At 36.3% G+C, this 22,306-nt stretch overlaps 1 protein-coding gene across 1 annotated transcript in view; it reads left to right on the top strand.

The window, feature by feature from the left end:
* LOC109104403 (roundabout homolog 2-like) overlaps positions 1-22,306 on the top strand; it is a 275,743-nt gene that overhangs the window by 130,361 nt on the left and 123,076 nt on the right. The gene's annotated exons all lie outside the window — the stretch shown is intronic.

Here is a 22,306-nt window from a genome sequence, read left to right as displayed (position 1 = left end):
TTTTTCTTTTAAAATGATGACCTTTATCAAGACAATTTCATAAATCATTCAAACAAAAATATACAAACCTTGCTTCAGTTTAGCTTTGCATAAACACATTGATTTCCAATATTGTCAGATTATTGGATGTATGTGTACATGATTGTGTAATGATTTTGACATTAAGACCGGACATGCAACTAAACACAGTTACTAGTGTTAATTGCATGTAAACACACTTCTATTGTCAATACACTAAGATTAGCAAAGTAGATTTTTCATCAAAGCTTTGCACTCAGTCAAAACTGCTTCAACTTTTAGTGAAGGTTATGGAGGGAGTTTTAACTAAAATTTGAGGCTTTTCTGTATGTGTGCGTATGTTTATGTCTTGCCTTTTCTGGCTTCTCTCAGCAGCAGTTGGTGTGTGTTGCCGTGCTGTTCTCTGTCATTTCTGTTCTCTGTCTCTCTCATTTTATGCTCCCTTGTGCTGGATATTATTCTCAGGAGCTGTGGAAGTCTTGACCCTGTGCTCTCAACTGTTCTCTGTCTCTCTCATTTTATGCTCCCTTGTGTTTGATGTCCTCTCTCTCTCATCCACTTCTCCTCTTAGCGGCTCATTCGAGATGTAGTGTGATGGAACTGGATCCGTCTGCAGGGCCCAGCATGCATGACTGCACCGATGACGGCTGACAGGCTTTTTGGGTTTTTATCCGTCATTGTTGCGTCTGTCTATTTTCCTCCTTTCCTTTCTCCTCCTGTCCTCTCCTCTCTTCTTCTCTCCTCCTGTCACACCGTCAGCAGCTAGACTTCGGTCCACCGTCTGCTCCTGTAATCCTGCTCTCTAGAAAGCCGTAATTGACTGTGAGATTCATGCAGGGATTATTGCTGTGATTTGTGGAAGGTGAGAGTGCCAGAATTCGGGGAAATTTCAGACAGACTGGAGCATTTTAGGGCTGAAAACATGAAAGCAGGAGGGTGAAAGGGAAGAGTGGGTAGATTTGCAATGTATCCAACACAAAAATGTTCCCCTTCAACCCTCTAGTTTGACACAGTCGATACTTTAGTACATGATGCAGACAGCTAAAGAAATCTATACCCGTCTCTGAGTGCAATACACACAGGAATAAATACAGCCTTTAGAAGGTGATTATTTCACTCCGATGAAACACCGGAGAGCAATTTGTCTGTTTCTAAATTGATCGACTTTGTTTATCCTTCATGTCACTTTCTTGACTGCAGCTTTTGTACATATGGTGTACTTTTCAAGGTTTTGCTTGCAGTTATCTGTTAAGGCCAGTAGTTTGCTTTGATTGAATCCGCTCAACAGTGTCAGCTGCATCTGTGTGTTCGAGCGAGCGTTCATCTCGTTCCTTCCTTTTGATGAAGCCGTGCTGCATAGGCTGATATTTTCGACTGAGGGTCACAATGTTGCTTTGATTAGATATCAAATAATGATTGCATTAAGCTCAGGTGTAGATCCTGTTGATGCATTGAGCTATGTTCAAGAATGTTCTCTACTGTTCAAATGCTTGGAGAAAGAAATTAATACTTTTATTCAGCAACAACACATTAAATTGATCAAAAGTGACTAAAAACATTTTGCTGTTGATTTGGCTTTCTATTCATCCTTAGAATCCTTAAAATACTGTATCCACAAAAATATTACAAAGCAAAACTGATTTAAACATTGATAATAATAAGAAATGTTTCTTGAGCAGAAATGTCAGCATGTTAGAATGATTTCTTAAGGATCATGTGACACTGAAGACTGGAGTAATGATACTGAAAATTCAGTTTTGCATTACAGGAATAAATGTCAGTTTAAAATATATTCAAATAGATATTTTAAAAGTGTTTAAAAGCATTACTATTTTATTGTATTTTTGATTAAGTAAACCCAAAAGACTTGATGAGCATAATAATCTTCTTTCAAAAACACAGTAACTGAACTCAAAAAACTGATTCATTTAAAATAACTCCATTGTATCACAAAACGTATGAATCAATTAGATTGAATATTACCATATGTAGCTATAGATAGCTGCTTTGTGTATTAACTGTGTTGTTGTGGAAAACAGACAACTACTCAGTGATAAAGTGATAGTTTACCTCAAAATTGAAATGGTTACTGGTAGCCATTGACTTCCATAGTATTTTCCCCCCTCAATACTATGGAAGTCAATTTGCGACCAGCAGCTGTTTGATTACCAACATTCTTCAAAATATTTTCTTTTATGTTCAACAGAAGAAAGATATCCATACATGCTTGGAACAACATGATGGTTAGTAAATGATGACAAAATTTTGGGGTGAACTATCCCGTTAAGTGTCAATATTCATGCTGTTACAGTATATTGGACATGAAATTCTAGAGTGTACTGTATATCGGTCTGTTATTTTTGTTTTTTTGGTTTTGATGTTTGTATAATATTTATATTTTTTTTTTGAGTTTTTACGTAGTGTACAGGTGGACATATTGCCCAAAACATACACTGGAGCTCCAAAGTACCATTAAACTTTATTTTGGACTTTTGCCACTTTTAGGCAGGCAAGCTCTTGATTTCCCAAAGCCTATTACAATAGAGCGACAAATGCAATTAGCAAGTTCTCTTCGCCTGCATTGCTGCATGCACCAGGAATGAAACGTCTGCTCCAGTAGCTCTGACTGTAATCGTGTTACATCACCGATTTATGTGCGAAAACCGGTAAAACACAAAAAATAACATGAAATTATATGTCAAACATTTAATTGGAGATGGACCAGATCGTTTAAAGGATATTAAACTGCAGTGCATACAGTTTTCGGTGTAATCAGTTTAGATATTAGAAGCATGTGGGTTGTACATCAAACCCTGTAGGATTTAAATGGCTTCCAAATCTGCGGAGGGATGTTGAAGTTTATTTCCTCCGAAGTTTATAAGCTGGTTAAAGCCTTTAAGGACTTTAGCATGGGCTGCCATAGAAACATCAGCCTCGGAGACAGGCCTGACTTGCTGCCACTGAAACTCGGAGGAAAGTGTGTGTGTAATAGAACTAAGTGTGGATAAACATAGTGTCCTAGTTTCTACTGGCTAAGGTAAACTGTCTTGGTTATTGCATGTCCATTGAAGCTGTAGACTGATATTTTCTCAGGTTCCCAGGTCTTTCATTCATCTGCACTCAGGGAATCCATTTCCCTCTGGAAATATTCTGCATTTGAAATGCTTACTGTGACCATCTGATCTACTACACCATGTTTTTGTGGAGTTAAGAGCAGCTTTCAGAAGGAAAGATGGATTGTGACCCTTTCCAGGGGTGTGTTGGGTGAGATTACCCTCATTATCGCCCGTCTCGGTGCCTTCCAGACCTCCACCGCCCACCCGAGCCCACTAATGGAGGCCAAACGGCAACCTCAAACAGCCTCAGCTTAGAGTCTTACTGAACCCAACCAAAACGAATGCGCTCCATCATATTGGTGAATTTTTATGGTCTAAATCTTTACCTCTGAATTTTAGAGAGTACATTTTCAGTTTTCTCATGTTGCTGAGTGAATAACATGCTAAATCCTTCAAAGATTTGATGGTTGGATTGATATGTTCACATTTCCCAGCTTGATTCCAGGTTTTCATTTTGTTATGAAATAGACAAGAACCACATTGTACATCAGATTTTCTTTGCCCTACAAACACACAGATAATAAATGTCATTTTATTCATGGCATCTCATCTTTCTCTTGTATTGAAATGTGTATTTGCCGGCTATCCACTCTCCTGAGGCACAAGCAAATGTGCACTTGTCAGCTCCAAAGTGCGTATTTTGCTTTCCTCATCCATATGATACCCAGACGATAGCGTAAGCTTCTCATTGTTGAATGTGTGTTTCTCCAAATCTCTCCCCAGACTAATAACCTGATGCTGTATTTTCAGTTTTATGAGTCCTGGTAGGAGTGAAAGGCAGATTTAGTATCGTAAAGAATGTGTAATGTATGATTTGTGAGTGTAATGAGCAAGAAGTGGGGCTCTGTGAGCAAAAACACCCTCTGTGTGCTTTTGATTGATTAGTGAGGTTTGTAACCAGCCAAATGTATTCACGCCTGCCCTAATGCTGTGGATTGTGGACCGGAATATTAGCTTGTATGCATTACAGTGACATATTCACCTCAGCCAGCTCAATAAATCTTACTGTGTGGGGAAAGAATTCAGAGGAACCATTTCCTGCTTCTCCCTCTCTTTTCAGCCATAGGTAATATCTGGAAGGTACAGAGAGGGTTTGCACAGGAGATTTAAAGCGAAAGACATAAAGACTGACACACACCACAGTGTGGGGCCACAGAACCTCCACTACTTCACTTGTCTGTGTAGATATTTTCCAAATCTAGCGAACTTCCTACCTATACATCAGTTTAAGAAATCATATGTGTTCCCAATGGGAAGGCTGTTCCAAAAGTTAGATACCAATTCCTTCAGTTTGGTCCAGTTTAAGGCAGCATATATCTTTTTGCTGAGAAAGAAATCCCAGAATGGACCAAGTTGAGCACCCTAAGTGATGTGAGAGCATGTATGTGTAATAAATCAATGGCCTGTCATCAATTATTCCTCTCTTTTCCAAATCTAGTGTTATTAGTCTGGGGAGAGATATAGGAAAGCAAACAAACAAACAAACAAAAAATAAGTAAATAATATATATATATATATATATTGATAATAAAATCAATCAATTTTATTTATTAATTAACTTTTTAAAGAGGCCATCAGGTTGTGGTGTTGCTTTTCCTAATAATGAATGCCCTGATCTAATTGATGTGTTGCACCAATTGTCATAGCTTTTGAAAATTTGTTCAAAAAGGGACTGTTTTGCCAGTAAAAGATATATTCAATTTAAACAAAAATCCAGTTTTCTTGCCACTGAAAATTAATATTTTGGATTCAAACCACACTTTGCTTTGACTGTCAATCATCGGTGTTGGTCTTTGTGGTTCCATGTTGCTTCTTATGACAGTGAGACATCAAATATTTTATAAAATTCTATACTGTGATACAAGCTATGTCAGTTAGCTTTGCATTGCAATTGTGTGTATTGTCTTCTTTGTTTCATCAGTCAAAGCATCTCTATCTGCATGTTATTCAGCTGTAGTGATATCTGATGCATTTTGTCCATATAAGGGATTTTCTGAAATATGATAAGTTTAATACTTGTGTGAGTTTCACAAACAGGCATTTAATGCTCCATAATGCTTACTTGGCCTCATTTTGGGTAAAAATATAAAGTGACCCAGTAACTTGAGTAGTTTTTCAGCAAGCTACTTTTTACTCTTACTTGAGTCATATTATTTTTCAGTACTTTTACTTGTACTCAAGTAAATTATTCCTAAAGTAGCAATACTTCTTTTTCTTAGTTTTCTTAGTAAGTTTTCCACACACACACACACACACACACACACACACACACATATATTATTTGTATAGCGCTGAATACTGATGTTGCTTTACAATGTCAGACAGGAAAATAGTTTGTCAATAATGCAAAAGGACAATAACACAGAGTTATTTTTCCAGCTAAAGTCGGTTCATTGATGATTGTGATGTCATCATTCAGTTCAGCATTCTTCCAATAGTGTCTCTGCAATCAGTCAAGCGCCCCCAACTAAGCACGGCCAAAGGCGACAGTGGCAACGAATCAAAACTCAGTCGGTGACAGAAACATTTTATTTTCGATTTTAGGACCCTTTTTCCACATTGTTTTCAGACCTGATTCATCATGACATATGATATATGATGTGATATTAGTCTTTGATTTTAAATTTTATTTTTCATTTTTTATATTGTTTTTTGACATGTTTAATTTGGCCCATCATTTAAATTTATATATATATAATATATATATATATCATATATATATAATATATATCTCTATATATCCCGATCGTTATATTTTATATATATTTATTATTTATTTTGTTATTATTATATATATATATAATTTATTTATTTATTTATTTATTTATTTTCCTCACTTTTGGTGGTATTTGTGCCCTGCTTTGGTCTGCATTGAAATCACTCTCAGTAACATTGCATTATTGGTTTATGTGCCTGATGTTAATGTTTGTCTCTTTGTAGCCATGCTTGGCAATCATATTACATTGCCAAAGTTAATTTGTGGACTTCAGGACACCGCAAATCAATATGTTAAATTCTCCTTTAGAAGATAACTGGCTATGCAAGTTCTACATAGCAGCTCACTAGGTTGTAACAGATTGTGGTCACACTGCTAGCAAGTACGCTGAGTGTTATACTCTCACGCTCCTACTGTACCTGAATTACTACATGCTTAGAGGTTTAAACAAAGTCCCTAAAAGCATTAGGTTGCGTAGGAGTGTACGTTAACCTCACGCTTGTGTCGCTTTCTGGCCCTTTAATCAAATTTGTGCAAATGACACATTAGATGTTCAGGAAAAAAAAAAATGATTGCAGTCTATTTCAGATACAGAGGAAATCACAACTAAGGCACTCGGAGACGGGCATTTAGCGTATCGCGTGTCATTTGTTTGGAAACATATATTACATTAGAGGAAGTAGGTTGATGATATTTCCTGCTGCGTGGGAGCTTTATTGAGCCCTGGGGCAAAATGTGTTGAGTAATTGAGGCACTAATGTAAATAACGACTCGGATAGAAGATCAGTCATTGGCCGGTACTGAACTTTAATATTGGAGTGAGGCTTGAGCCCTGTGTAACACAGATATAATAGAAGATCAGTCATTGGCCGGTACTGAACTTTAATATTGGAGTGAGGCTTGAGGCCTCTATGTTGTATATGTTTTATGTAAATCCTCGCTCCCACTCTCTTCCCATCAAGGTCTGAACTCTTGACCTGTTCTTGCTCTTTTCTGCTCATTTTCTCTTTCTTGGACAATACAATTGCAAGTGAGAGTGTTAATATATTAATCATGCATGTTTCCTAAAGAGATTCAGAACAGATCTCAGCATCATCTGAAACTGTGCTGAGAACTGCCAAGATGCTCTCAATATGAACTCAATCACTTCTCATTACTTTTTTCCCAGACAAAATTATTTGAACTGTGCCATCTACATTAATTTTATAAATCTATAAATCAATAATAAATAATAGCCTAATTTAACCACAAAACTAGGTTTCCTTAATCAGTATTTTTGTCTTGACTTGCAGTAAAATAAATTTTTTTTAATTGTGTAATTTAACCACAAAACTAGGTTTCCTTAATCAGTATTTTTGTCTTGAAAAAAAAAAAATATATATATATATATATATATATGTGTGTATGTGTATGTATGTGGATGTATGTATATATATATATATATATATATATCCTATCTGAAAACATGACTGTGTGTGTGCATATGTATACATGGTATTTTTTAATATCTTTTTATACATATTTTTTATTTATTTTATTATTATTATTATAAATATTTACAATTTACAAATTTACATACCATTTACAATTTCAATAAGAAAATATATTTTTTAATTTATTTTTTAATGTTTTGTTTATTCTTGTTTTTCTTAATTTCTCTAGTCTTAGTCACAATCTCAAAACTGTTTTACTGTATATGGTAAAATAAATACATTTTGATAAAATAAGTGCAACCTTGGTAGGTATAAGAAACTTCTTTCAAAAACAAACAAACAAACAAAATCCTCTCTGTGTGTATACATGTTATGAGTTTATTTTTATTTATTTTTTTTGCATTTTTTATTTACATCCAATTTCATTCTAAAATTCATCAGATTGAAGTAAAATGAGTTGCAAATGCCATTTTATGTTGGCTTTAAATCTACAGAGCTATGAAAAAGCAAGCTCTGAGCATAAACGCATACATGCACACACACGCACAGGCATAGTATTAAAGACAAACAATCTTTCCATTCCACTGTCATATCAACATTATTTAGAGCTGAGCAACAGTGAGAAATGCCCCTGATATGATCAGCCAATGGCCGGGCGTCTGCCATCTATCAGTGGGTACTGCAAATGCAGACAATTATAAATAACACAGACAGGGGATGCGGGATGAAATAGCTCCCAGTAAACAGATAATAATTATGTAAATGTTGTTGGACCTCGGGATTTAGTAAGAACTCCGTAACCGAAGCTCCAAAACAGCAGAGTATGCAGATTGTCATTTTAATTTACTCTCTGCTTAACTCAGATTAACTGATTTATAGCCATTTACCAGTGCTACAAATATACTCCATCACGTCAGTCAACTTGTCCTGAGTGAGCTGTGTTTTTGTGCCATTGAAGTTGACTAATAATGTTGACCTTGTTGAAAACATCTTGAAATTTGACTCTTAAAGCTTTTGAATTTTTTTTTTTTTTTTTAAGATTTATAATACATAACTGAAGTGATTTGTTTCATTTAGTCTATTCCTGAAGTTCAGAACTGAGGTGGTAATCTCTCGTTTCTCACAGCTACGAGAACTTGCACAACTTCCTCGCAGCATCTGTGTCCCGCCATATTTGCAGTTTTAAGCTGATTTGTCCTAATTGCGGAATCTAACAGTTGTCTGATGTGTTAGATGGTGAGTTAATTATCTGAGCACTGTGTGCTGGTGCACACAACGTCACACTCTCACTTTACAGCCGCTAACAGTCTCCATCTATACACCAACTTCTCCTCACACTGCACACTGTGTTCCACCAAGAAAAATGGGCACCGCTTGTCCAAAAATAACGTGATTGATGAGTCCGCCCCGGCCTGATATTCTTATGACTGTGTCATTTTCAAGATCTCTCCGTTTAATATGCGTGATGCTAGGAGATGATTGTAAAGGATTGTTGAGGGGTGATGTTTTCATTCAGCCGTTTGAGGTTTGAGATCTTCATCATTAGTGGAATATTCTGGGTCCAGTGAAAGTTAAGGTCTAGCCATCTGATGTAGGCCTAATGTTTATCACCGGAAATTATTTCGAATCGTACCTGTTCCTTTTTTGTTTTATTTTTTTTTTTTGGATTGAGAGTTAAGAGTAGTAAATATTGAATGTTGATGTTTCTGTATTTTAAGTTTAATTATATTAATTTTTTGTTTTTGTGTACTGTTGTTTAGTTTTATTATATCACTATCAATATTAATATTTGTAATCATGCTGATATTTGGGGGGAAAAACAGCACATTTGGTGATATTGCTTAACTTTATCATATGTTTTATATATATAAGCAATATCACACGAGTAGCAGTATGTCTGTATATCGGCACGGCCGTAGGTAATCACTGCGTGCCGATATACAGACATATCACACGGTTAAGAGTGTGATATTGTGTTTATATAAAATTATAGTGGATTTGGGCATTCGCCATGACACTTGCTGTGAGAAATTTCTGAAGTGGATGGAGTTCCAAAATCACTAGAGTATCGCACTCCCATCAGCCAATCAGATTCGAGGACCAGAAAGAACTGTTGTATTAATATATATATATATCTATATATATATTATATATATAAAATGCAGGGACATTTTACCCCATATCTTGAATTTTGCGTACATTTTTTTTATTAAATTCATGGCACATTTGCCACAAGCCCCTGTTAATTTCCCAATTTTTCAAAGCCAGTCGCATGAGAAACATAGCAAAATAAAAAAAAAAAAATAAAAGATATGTGGCGTATTATTGATGTTGTTGTATGTTGAGCTTAACTTTTGATTTTGTTGATTTTGTTAGTTTTTTTTATTTTTTGAGTCTTTAATATTTAATAGCTTTTTTATCATTTTGGCATGCTGTCTTTTCTCGCTGTTTATTTCTCTTTCTTCCTGTCAGTTCATAACAGGATTAAACGTCTTTTTCTCCAACCTTGCATCTTTTAACTTCTGTTTACCTTAGGGGCCATATATATGGAAATGCACTCTACACGATTGAATGAATTTATTTTCAGCCATAAGAGGTCGGATGATCTGTATTTCTCTCTTTCTCCTCCATGCCAGATCCTAATCGTTAGCCTCTTTGCTTTTTTCCTGAGCAAAGCTAAACAAATTGATGTCCACACACTTGATGAAATAGACCCCCGGGAGAGTAAATAACCACAGCACAATCTCGCTCTCGAATCTCCGGTAAACATTCCAGGGAATACGTCCTTTTTTTAGACAAATTTATTCATAAGCCTTCTCACTAACCCGTAGTTTTGTTGTTGATGCCTCTCGAAAATGAGGCCCAGTTCATTTCTACACTAGTGCAACATGCATACGGGACGTGAAATTATGTTGTATGTCCCTCTGACTTCTATGCTAACATGTTTACTGGACCACATTAGCGTGATTAGCCTTTGCGCAAGCATAGTTAGGCTAATACACAAGCTGTCCCTCGTTATGGCGCTCGTTGAAGGCAAAGCAGTGGCGCTTAATTGGCTGGCAATGTTCCACATGGACGAGAAGGGACTTGCTGGGCTTCTGTCACTTTTCCCTGATAAAGACATCATGGCTAATGGGTGTCACAGCCAAAAACCTGGGGCTGGCATGACAAATAAAGCCATTATCTCCTCCTACTGGAGTGGCCATTTTGATTGATGCTACAAAGAAAGAAAGAGTGCATGTGTCTTTGTGTGCAGGGAGAGGTAGAGAGACAGAGTGTGGTGTGGTGGTTTTCCAAAGGTCTTTGTTTTGATGACCTTTTAAATCCTATCAAAATGCAGCTGGTCAACATGGCTGTTTGTGCCGACCCTGCTGCCTATATAGAAATGCCTTTCAACAGATGAATTGCAGTCGGAGCCAGAGGCTATGAACCGTGTCTGGTGCTGTAACAGAGCTTTTAGTGGAGAGCCTTCGAATAACACACTGAATCGAGAATGTGAAGTGATTTTCTGCCACCAGGGGGCAGCAAACTTGTATGTTTTAAAGGCTGGACTGGTTTTAAATGCACAGAGGATGAACACAGAGGAACATTTTGTTCTGTAATACATGCTTTTGTGGGGTTTTCTTCTTTCTGTTACATGCAAATACAATTCTGTGCTTTTAGAACACATTTACTCTTGCAACATTTGTTAGCTTAATGAATGCTTTTTCTTAGCAGTTCAGTTCTTTTCTTTTATTCTTTTTTTAGCACACGTTTAAAAACCAGCATGTTACAAGACTGCTTTTTATTGGAGCAATTCGAGGGCAAGATCTTCTCAAGATGGTCTCCATGTCTTCTCATTACAGCTCTCACGATGCGAGCATGTTCCAGTTTGTAGGTTATTGTGCGGGATCTGCACATCATAATGAAAATTGAACTCAGTTGTCTGGGGAAATGGGGAACCCCAAAGTCTCATAATTAAGAAATGGAAGACATTTAGCGCAGATTAAATTTTAATGGTGTGTTAATAATTTAACATGGCATATGGATCCGTTCTGCCATGCCTAGAGCGCTCAGGCACGTACGGAGGACATTCATTCGGAGTTGTCATTCAAGTTATTATCTTGTCTTTGGAGATTCCTTGGCGATTTTGTATTGACCTTAGTGTACCTGTATACAGAACAATGTTATTTTAGTATCACTGAGATACTATTTTTTTTTCTTTTCTTTTTTTTCAGTATGTTAAATTAGTTCCTTTTGTTGCGTTTATTTTATATTATTGTTTTCCTTCTCATTTGAAAGTTTTAGTATTTATTTATTTTTTTGAATATGTCTATATACAGTAGTTTATACAAACTAAATGAAGGTGAGAAATATTCAGACGACAGTTAGCATGTTTAAATAATTATGAAATGCATTTAGATTTTATATTATTTGTTAACTTTTTTTTTTTTTTTTTTTTTTTTTTTTTTTTTAGTAAATAACATTTTATGGTTGTAGTTAACTATAATAACCCTGGCACAGAAAATTTCACTTTATTTTTGATGCACATAATTAACTGAATTTTTTTTTTCTTTAGTCTTCCAAATTTTAAGTGCAGTTTCTTTCTGAAAAATAAAAAAAGGCTGCTTTAGGTTGGTCTACATAAATGGTCTCTTTTTATTCTTAAATAATAACTATTATTATATGTTTATAATAATTATAATAATAATTATTAATAATAATAAATACTATATTATATTATTATAATATATTTAAATAAGCAGATATTACTCCAGATAATATTTGACATATTTGTGTTTATAAACAGTATATATTATTATTATTATTATTATTATTATTATTATTATTATTACTACTAATAACAATAATAATTATTATTATTATTATTAGCCATTAGCCAGCTAATTTCCCAACCTGACCATCTGATAAGTGCTCAAAATCCTTCTAAAACCAGCAAACCTGACCAGGTGGGGAGACCAAATAGGACCAGCTATTTATGTCTCCCCATGTTGAAATGCTTAGAGTTGGGCTGTTTGCTCCCTTTAGTTTTGGATTGATTTGGTAATCTCAAGCAAAACAGTTTGAGATGAACAGCTGCTTGACAAGACTTTGGCCAAAGGTCAGCAATGCTGTTGCCCCAATGGTGGCGAGAAGCTTCGGACATGCTGTGTTAATTGGACATTTTGCTCAGCGTTAGAGGCTATTTACTTTCTGCTTTGATGGAGCTGCATCTGTCAATAGCATCAATGATTCAAGACAACTAAGAGTGAAAGTGTTGCCAGGCGTCTTTTGGAACCAGCCATGCAAGACTAAGAAAGCGAGAGAGGCAGGCTGAGCTGCAAAACAGGCATAAGAGCGAGAAGAAAAATGGACAGATGCATCGGGTACGCTCTCTGAACACTCCTCCTCTTCCTGGCTGTTCAGCTCAGCGGGGTTTGTGCCCTGTGCTGCACTGTACGCATGTATTTATCCACAAAATATACACTGTCATTAAGAAGCCTGCCAATTAGACACACGCGCACATGGATGTTCTCACGCACACGCTTACACATGCATGCATCTGCTCTCTGAGCAAATATAAACACTTATGTGTGCACATGAGAGGAAAATCTGCCTAAATCGAGTTTGGGCGAACATGATTTGGGCAGTGCAGGAGTTGAAAGGCTGACTATGTGTTGATGTGCATGGATTTGCGAGCAAGAGAGTTATTGCAATGCATTAGGTGCAGTAACTCCAGCTCTGCAGGGATTATGGGTATTCTGAGAGTCTCAGCTGAGTGTTTCCATTGTATTCAACATCATGGCCCCAAAGGATTTGTGTATGTATGGCTAGATGTTGTACAGATGTCCTTTATAATGATACATACATCAGTGAAACATATCCAACAACCTATAGTAGTTTTGTTTGTAGTAGAGTGTATTTGTGGGTATTGTTGCTCACAGGGTGATATCTTTACCAAGATGAGGAAAGTTGGTTTTCAGATCAGACAAGTACGTCTTAGATCTCTTTTCTTTTTACCATTCAAACCACATCTGCTCTGCTTTGCAACAATACTGGGAAGTAACTAGTGATTGTTTCTTCAGTATATGGGGAAAAAAAAATTGCAGTATCAGATTGTTTGTGTTGACACCACACCTCAGATATGTTTCCTCAATGAATAAAAAGCCCAGTTATCCAAAAATCAAGGAAAGTTAACAATATTATGAATAATTCAATAAAAATGGAATTTGAGATTAGGCCTTTTTCATCTGACACTGTTTGACTGATTTTTGTGGTCTTTGGTTTGGTTTGGTTTCAGCACAAGAAATCTGGTTGAATGATTGTCATTTGTCAGTATTGTGATGGTACATCCTGTGTGCTTATATATACTAATGTACTATACTAATATTGGAATCGATATTCATACAATCTCAAAGCAAATTCATTTTCTGACAAAATACTCAGCCTTAGGGTTCTTATCAATTATTATCATCTTTCTTTAACTGGATTTTTACAGATAACAGTGGCTGTGCTTACACATGACATAACTGTAGATCTTGAAGAGCTGCTAATGTGTGGATTATTGTCTAAATGAACTGATTTACTTGTTTGCATTAGACCAATGTATTACACGTGTTGGTTGGTTAGTAAGCACGGAGATATTCCTTGTATTGGACTAATGGAAGTAAGACAAAAACTGAAGATGATTCAGTGGGACAGAAATGTATTTATATATATATATATATATATATATATATATATATATATATATATATATATATATATATATATATATATATATATATTAGTTGAGAAGCTACAGTTTCACCAGCACTGATCTGGTTTAGAAATAAATGCTTTTAATATGCAGCTAACAGATGTCTAGACCTTAGGAGGCACTAGCACATTTTCATTTATTTAGGTTGATTGTGTTTGCTTATTTTTCCAGGAGGAGGCTTTTCACACCGATTGTGGAGGATTAGACACCGGAGATAGCCTTTTATAGAACCGACCATCGGTACAGAGAGAGAGAGAGCATGATAGAGGATCCATTATCAGGATCTGCCTGACAATGAGTCCATCAAGCAAAAACATTAGATCTGACAAAGCTAAATTACAGAGAGAGAGAGGAGCGTTCCCTTACCCCATGTGCACATTGCTTTCAATTATGCTGCTCGCCCAATTTACAGCTGATTTCAACAGGGCATGGCCTGGCCAGATGCTCCTGCTGTAAACTTTATTTCTGATTTAGGATTCATTCACAGGGCCACAGCGTTTCTTTAGTATCTAATGGCAAAGCTCATGCTTTTTCCCCGTCCAACTTGTGCACGTTATATTCTACGCTTTGCATGAGTGAATGCATGCATGTCATTACACACACCTTTATCTACACATCTTGTTCCTTTGTTTTGACACACTAGGTTTTACAAGGCCAAAGCTCATCGATGTGTAATCTGAGCCCTGAGAAGTATGGTCCCCTCTGCTCTTATGCTATCAAAAATGAGAGAACGGTTTAACAGATGCTCTCGCCTCGCCTGCCTGAGTTCCACAGACCCAGTGAGGAGATGAAGTATTTTCTGGCTAAACTCTCGCTAACTGTCCTTTTCGATAGTGCAGCTGTCATACCGCATGAACACAGAACTCACAAGTCCAGTAAATAGCCTTTCCCGCAGTGTAGCAGATCCACATTTTTGCAGAATGCCTGTTTTCAACCTGGACTTTGTCATTAGCCAGGTTTCCGGTCACTTCTAATGCAAATTGGCAATGTATTTCTATAAAACATTACTTTATATAAGCAATTAAAAATAATAAATAAATTTGTTTATAATTCTATACTGTTTTAGCTCAATTTTATGCTATAAAAATCTTGTATTTTATATATTGTTTTATTTTTATAATAGTCTAATCTGAAGTGACTAAAATCAGTCACTTTAAATGCTACAAGTGAATGTCTGACTTAAATCGTTTAAATATTACATGAAAATGATCAATGTAAATAAAGTGATGCACATTTCTAGATGCTCATTTAAAAAAGGTAATTTTTGTAACATGTAAACATGGTGTTCTTTAGAGCATTTTGTTGAATTTTTATTCATTGATTATTTTATTTTACTTTTTTTTTAATCGTCCAAATATACAGTAGTGAAAACTCTTGTTGGTAGCTAATACACTGTAAAAATGACTTTTTCAAAGTTTAATTCAAACAAAGGTTAGTGTGTTATTTACAACTTCTTTGTAATTGTTTGTGAAAATTACTAGCGATTTCTGAATGAAAACTTTCACTTCCAATATTTTTCAGTATAGCATTAACAAATCAGTCAACATGTTAATGTGGAAATGGGACGGATGTATAAAAATTTGTTAATGACAGGTGTTCAAATCCTGCTGAAAACTGAAGAACTGTTCTCCTATTACTTCATGATAATAAAGCTCTTTCTGATTCTGATTCTGATGAAGGTCTTGCCATTGCACAGTAGCCAATATAATGGACAGCCGAAGTCTCCTAGAAAGTTTCCATCTATCGGTTGACCTGCTTGTGCCTCCACAGCTTGTCAATTAGCTCCCCCTGTGCCAGAGATGATAGGCCCAGACAGTCAACTTCCTGTTGGCTCCGCCCGGCTCAGGCTGCAGGCCAACTGACCAGCAGGTGACTGAACAAACCATGGGACCCTGGGAAAGATGAATAATTCTGCTAACACATCAGGACTGAAATCAGGGGGGCTAATTGCAAAGGCAATTTGATATGGTTAACAAAGACTGGGCAAAGGAAAGGACTGTCCTTCCAGGTCAGGGACTTTCCACAGAGCCGAACAGAGAGATTTTCAGGGCCAGATGTTCAATTACAGCTGATTCCCTTGTGTAAAGCGTTTAGGCGAGGTCACTCTCAAATCCCTTGTTGTGTTTGAGTGTGGCTTACACAAAGCTTTTGGAGTCTTCCACGGTCACGTCTTTTCACCTTGCTTGATTTTTTTCGTAACCTTTGACCCCTGAGCCATAGTCATTTCACAGAATATGACCGGATTTTCTTACATCTGCTCTGACTTTTCATTGGCACAAATATGATCACATTGCATTACATTTCTGTGATGTCCAATCACATACATCCATATGAATGTAATTTATTCCTGTGATGAAAAACTGAATTTTCAGCATCATTAAGTAAGTCGTCAGCATCACATGATCCTTCAAAATTCATTCAGTATGCAGATTTTCTTATTATCAGTTTTGAAACAGTTTTGCTGCATAATATTTTTGTAGAAACTGATCCATTTTTTTCCCCCGGATTATTTAAAAAGTAGAATGCTTAGAATGCTTTTTTTTTATTTTTTTTCACATTGTAAAAATATTTACTTTGACTTTTGATGCATTCTTGCAGAATTAAAAAAAAAAAAAAAAAAAAAAAAAAAAAAAAATATATATATATATATATATATATATATATATATATATATATATATATAAAGATAAATAAAGATATTTTTTCCTCCCCATGCTTGTATTAATCTTTCTTTCAGGTTTTGTGGTTTGTAGCTTTACAGATTTAGATCATGGCATTTCTGGGCCATTATGCAAGTTTTATGTTTCTTACTTGTAACATCAGGCTTTCATGTTCAGTTTTTAATGACTGGGTACATTTTGTTGTCACAGTCAGTAGACGATTCTGGAATTAACTGTATCGCCAGTCCTGCCTCCCTCTATACTGTATAAACTGTACATTTTCATATATAGCAAGTCCAAAAATTATATTGCACTTCAGATCTGTAATTTGAAGCATTTGGTGCCACATTTCAGGAAAAAGACCCTCAGTTCTGACTCTGAGAGTGGATGGAGGAGCTCCCTCAATTCCACAACGGGACTGACCGCGCACCAGTCTGTCTGAATAAGGTGCACGAGACGGGTCGGCCCAGAAAAGACCATCTGAAAGGCATTAGCTCTAATCAGCAACTGAATTTCTTGGTTTCTTTAATGTGAGGATGTACGTGGCGCTCCGCAGGCATGCAGAGAGGACTGCGGAATGGTTAGCCATGACGTTGAGGTCTTTGAATGCGTGGGGCGGCTTCAGACCACCATCGGGAAAACCTCCAGAATCTCAGCACTGGTTTAGAATCTCAATCCATGATTGATGGTGTTTCTGTTGTGAAGCATAGCTGCAGCTCGCAATTACGGTGAAACATGCTCACCACTGGAAAAGCTGAGCGTATTTTAGCATCATTAGCATTGGGGTATTAGCCTGAAGTGGCTTTGGAAATAAGAGCCACTGGAAAAGAGGAGCTTACTTGAGTCTTTTAGTTTTATTTCTGGATTGCCTAGAACCTCGACTTGAAACAAGAGTAGTGAAGCTACGCTGCTAAGCGTTTTTGTAAAACGAATGTTTGAAAAGGAAAATAGATTAGGTTCTGTGTTTCTAAAATGTAGAGAACAACACTGAAGATATATTATTAATGTAATTTTATTTCCAACATACTGATTGATGGCTAAGAGAAATAGCTAAACTTAGCCTTGAACCACTGGCCACCGTTTGAAGAAGATACTTCATGTCAGCAAAACTAGCCTCGAGCAGAAGCTAATTTCATGAAGGCTTATAGAATGGACATTTATGTAGCTTTTTTCCCTTTGAGGCCAATATTATATTTGATGCAGCTCTGGCTCAAGCGAAGATTTGATAAATAGACATTACTCCCAAAGAACAAAGAATGGAGGAGGACCACTTAATGCCTCCGAGACTGATTCAGATTGACTTAAATTGAGTCTGTGCTATTAACTGAGGCCTTTTAGTCTTTCAGCTCTTTAAATAATTCATCTAGCACATATTGGTTTTTTATATACAGACTATTTGTGTGTGTGAGTTTGTGTGTGGATTATGTAAAATATAGTGTCTGTAATATATAGAGAGAAGGGAATTTATCCATATGAAACCATCGAGTAGGAATCCTAAGGCTACAATGAGACCAAATGATATATTTTAGGTTTCTTTTATAGAATTAAATATGGCTTGCTTGTCTATGAACGGCAAAATGATAAAGATAAACTAGTAATGCTCATGTGTCGCCCTAGTCTTGATTAAAAGTATATTCATATTTCCATTTTACAGTCAACAATGTAGGACAATACAAAAAAAAAAAAATTATAATAATAATAATTAATAATAATCTTGAAGCAGCCTCTAAGATGGTTTAGCTGGTCTCCTTGCCTGACCAGCTAAAAATGGCCACAACCCTTCAGGAAACAGCAAATAGACCAGCTTAATCAGGCTAGGAGAATATCTAAGACCAGCAAACTAGTTTTTAAGCTGGTTACAACCTCGTATCATGCAATTTGTTAAAGGGATATTTCAACCAAAAATGTACATTCTCTCATCACTTACTTACCGTTGTGTCATTCCAAACCAAAAAACATTCTATAAAACACAACTGAGGTTTTTGTCTCTCCAGTGAAAGTTCAGATAACCAAAACTTAGAAGATCATAAAGACATCATAAAATTAACATGTTTAGAAAGGAAACCATTTTTCTTTTTTTCCATTTGCACTAGTAAGCAAACACCCTAGCAACCATATAGCAATGCCCTGGCAACCATCTAGAACAATCTACAGTTGCACCGCCTAGGAGCAGATAGTTTTGCATGGGCAGACAAGAACCACTAACATTTCTTCTGAAAATATTGTTTTGTTGTTCCTGTAACTGCTACAACCCTACTCCGATTTTTTATGTTTTTTTTTTTTTAGTCCTCAGCAGTCCATATCGGTGTGTGTATTCATTGCTCAAGTCAGATGGCTTCACTTCTCTCACGCTTCTGTGGAGAAAACATCAAACCACTGGAAAAAAAGTCTCACTGCTGCGTGTGTGGGTGAGACAGAGAGTTATTAAAGGAGAAAGAGCGAGTCCACACATGGGCTTTTCCATTAGTCTAGAGTGGCTTAGCTCTGTAGCTTGTGGCGTATCGATCAAAATGTCACAAGTTGCAAATTCATCCGAGATTCATGCATTAGTTGCTGTATTCAAATGATTTTGGAGGACGCAATTACGTTAGCCAAGGCTAAAAAACAAAACAAAAAAACTGTCATTGTTGACTCAAGAGTATACCTGAGATACAATGAAAGTTGCAACTTTTAACAGTTAGAAAATCCCAAATCCAAAATGACAAAAGCATTATTAACAGCTTCATAAAAATAGTCAATGAGACTCATATGCTAGTTTACGAATCTTGTCAAGCTACATGATATCTTTGTGTGAAATCTTAACTTATGGTACATGCAAAGCTTCATCTGCCTGTTTCCATCATTAGTCAGCGACCACTTTAGATTAACTTTGGTGTCTCTCTGCTGTGCATGTGTCTGTGTTGGAGGGAAAGGGAGAGAGAGAGAAAGATGGTAGGCTGGCTGCTCCTGTCCCCAGTCAACAAGTTAATTAAAGAATGATTAACAGTGCTCCTGAGGAGAATACAGATATTAAAATGGAGAGAGATATCGTCCATGTATATTTTATCTTCGTTTAAATATCTCTGAAGCTGAAGATGATTTGTAATTAATGTTTTGATTCAGAGCTGAGGTCAAAGTTTACTCTTTTCCCATCTAATTTGAAAATGCCGAATTCAATCACAAAGTTAGATTACCTCTTAGCTTGATGCACATGGAATATGAGAATGTATATTATTTAGAAATGATGTATGGTTCATATTGCTCAATGTTCATACACTGTTATAGAGCTTTATTACTAAGAATAAAAGGGGAAAAATAGGAGATGAATGGCCAGTTCTCTCATTTTCTTCAGTTTCCACTGTATCTATACGTCTCTCCAAAATGTTTATTAAATAGATGCAGCCTTGGTGAGACTTCTTTCAAAAGCAAAAAGCAAAATCTAACCAAACCCAAACTTTTGAACAGTAGTGTATATGTTTTTGAAAAGGTGTAGGCTTTATAGGGCAAAATATCACAGTTTTTATACCAGTTTACATGCCAGCTTTACTGTTTGCATGAGTCAGAGTGGACTTTAATCCAGTTACATAATGTCATTATAAAATAAACCCAACTTTCCAAGACTGTGGTTGGACATTAACACATTTGCTCGCTAATCTAACCTTCAAATTGGAAGTGAATAGCTTAATGACACATCACAGAGGACTGTGGGGTACTGGAGGCTGGCGTGCGTGCTGACACGGGGGCTTCAAAGTGGTCTGTGCGCACTTCAAACGCTCTTTTGAAGTGGAAGGGAATGCGATAAGTAAAAAAAAAAAAGGGGGGGAGGTGGGTCAAATTTTGATTGAGAGGAGTAACAGAACGTTAGCATGGGGTGACACTGAGCCTCAGGGCATGGATTGGCACCACAAACTGTATGGCACTCAGGCTAAAGGTTTTACGTCGGTGATCAGGGTTCAGTGAAGGATTCTTGGCTTTACTTTTATTGGATTTATAATCCAGCCTAAAAATGCAGTTGGTGCAGCCTCAGCAGGGCCAGTGAAGTCTGAATGTGGTTCTGCTTGTCACTTGAATTTGTTTTTGCTAAAATGTATGGATTTTAATTTTCTTTCATATATATATATATATATATATATATATATATAATTATTAAGGTCATTTTATGATGACATGATCCCATTTACTTACTTATTTACTGTGCAATTCATACAGTAACGAAGATTATTTATTTATTTATTTTTGAAAATGGTATAAATGTTTATCAAGAAACCAAGATGAATATTTGAAGTACTTGGATTTTTATAGATTTTTAAAAGATTTCTCCTTTGTTTTTGTTTTTGTTTTGTTTTTTTGTTTTTTTTTTTCAAAAGGATTTCTCAGATATCCTTGTCATAGTCCCATCTAAAATATATTACCTGCTCATGGATATATGGATATTATACGAGTGATTTTCTTTTGAACAGGTGGAAATCCCACTCACCGGTCTATTCAGAGTCCAGTAATTCACATTTCTGAAAAACCAAAAGCTCTACAATATACTGAATTGATATTCTGCATTGTGCATGTTTAATACATGACGCTAAATTAGTTTTGCACTCCCAAAATAAATCCCCAAGCTATAGACAATATTAAAATTGTGGCAAAAAATCATTTTTAGGTCAGGTGGTTTCCCTTGTGTGCAATATTGGTGAGCTCATGGTAATATGGTTGTATGCTCAATAAAGCTCAATATGATTTAATGGCACTAGGCAGCCCTTATTGGATGCCTGACCCTTCTTATTCCTGGAGGTTAGTTAAACATCCCCACAGCCTACAAACAAACACACACATACATACTCTTGTATATAAGTTGATTGTATTTTTCATTGGCTCTTTATGTCTCAGTGAATATTCATTTGTGACGGAAGTCCTACCCAGAGGAAGTGACCTGGTCCTGTCCCAGTTAGCCCGAGACAAAGCAGTGGGTTCTTGTTTGGACTCTTTATGCATAATGTTACATTATTCTACACACTATATAAACATATGAGCTTCTGGTACCCGCTAAATCAAGCCGCATTCGTCCTTTCCTGCATGCCTGCGAGCTGTTTAGAGCTGTTGTTTCATTAGTATCCAAATGTAAGACATTTCAGTGGGCAATGAACAGTGTGAGAAATTAACTTCTGTTGTGCAAAAGTACATACAATATGAGAACAATGGGCATTTGTGGCATGTATTTAATCTTATAAAGGCAGCCTGGGATACCAGTGCTCTGGCGTTAATTAGATGGCTAGTTGAAACACACTCACATTGTTCGGGCCCCAAACCCTTAGCAGATATTGACGTCCATTGTCTTTCTAACTTTGCATGGTGTGATACTTGTGTACCTCCTATTGGTACTTCATTTGTGCATGTTTAAATGATCCACCTCACATTTATACAGACGAAGTCGCATCCATTTTCACAAGTGCCGCTTTCATCCATTTGGTTTTATCTTAATCGCTGTAGTTTGATGAGTCAGGTGTTGTTCCTAGCCATGCGGCGGGCAATTTTCGTGAGATATCACAGAGTGCTGTCAAATGAAACAAATGCCCGTACTCTGGCTTGTAAATAGGGCCCCATTGTCCCTTGTATAATGACTTCATTCAAGGGCTTTATGAAATCCATTTCCC

The sequence above is a fragment of the Cyprinus carpio genome, chromosome A15, assembly GCF_018340385.1.
Source record: "Cyprinus carpio isolate SPL01 chromosome A15, ASM1834038v1, whole genome shotgun sequence".
Taxonomy (NCBI): Eukaryota; Metazoa; Chordata; class Actinopteri; order Cypriniformes; family Cyprinidae; genus Cyprinus; species Cyprinus carpio.
The sequence above is the reverse complement of the archived record's forward strand: the minus strand, read 5'-3'. Positions and strand labels throughout refer to the sequence as shown.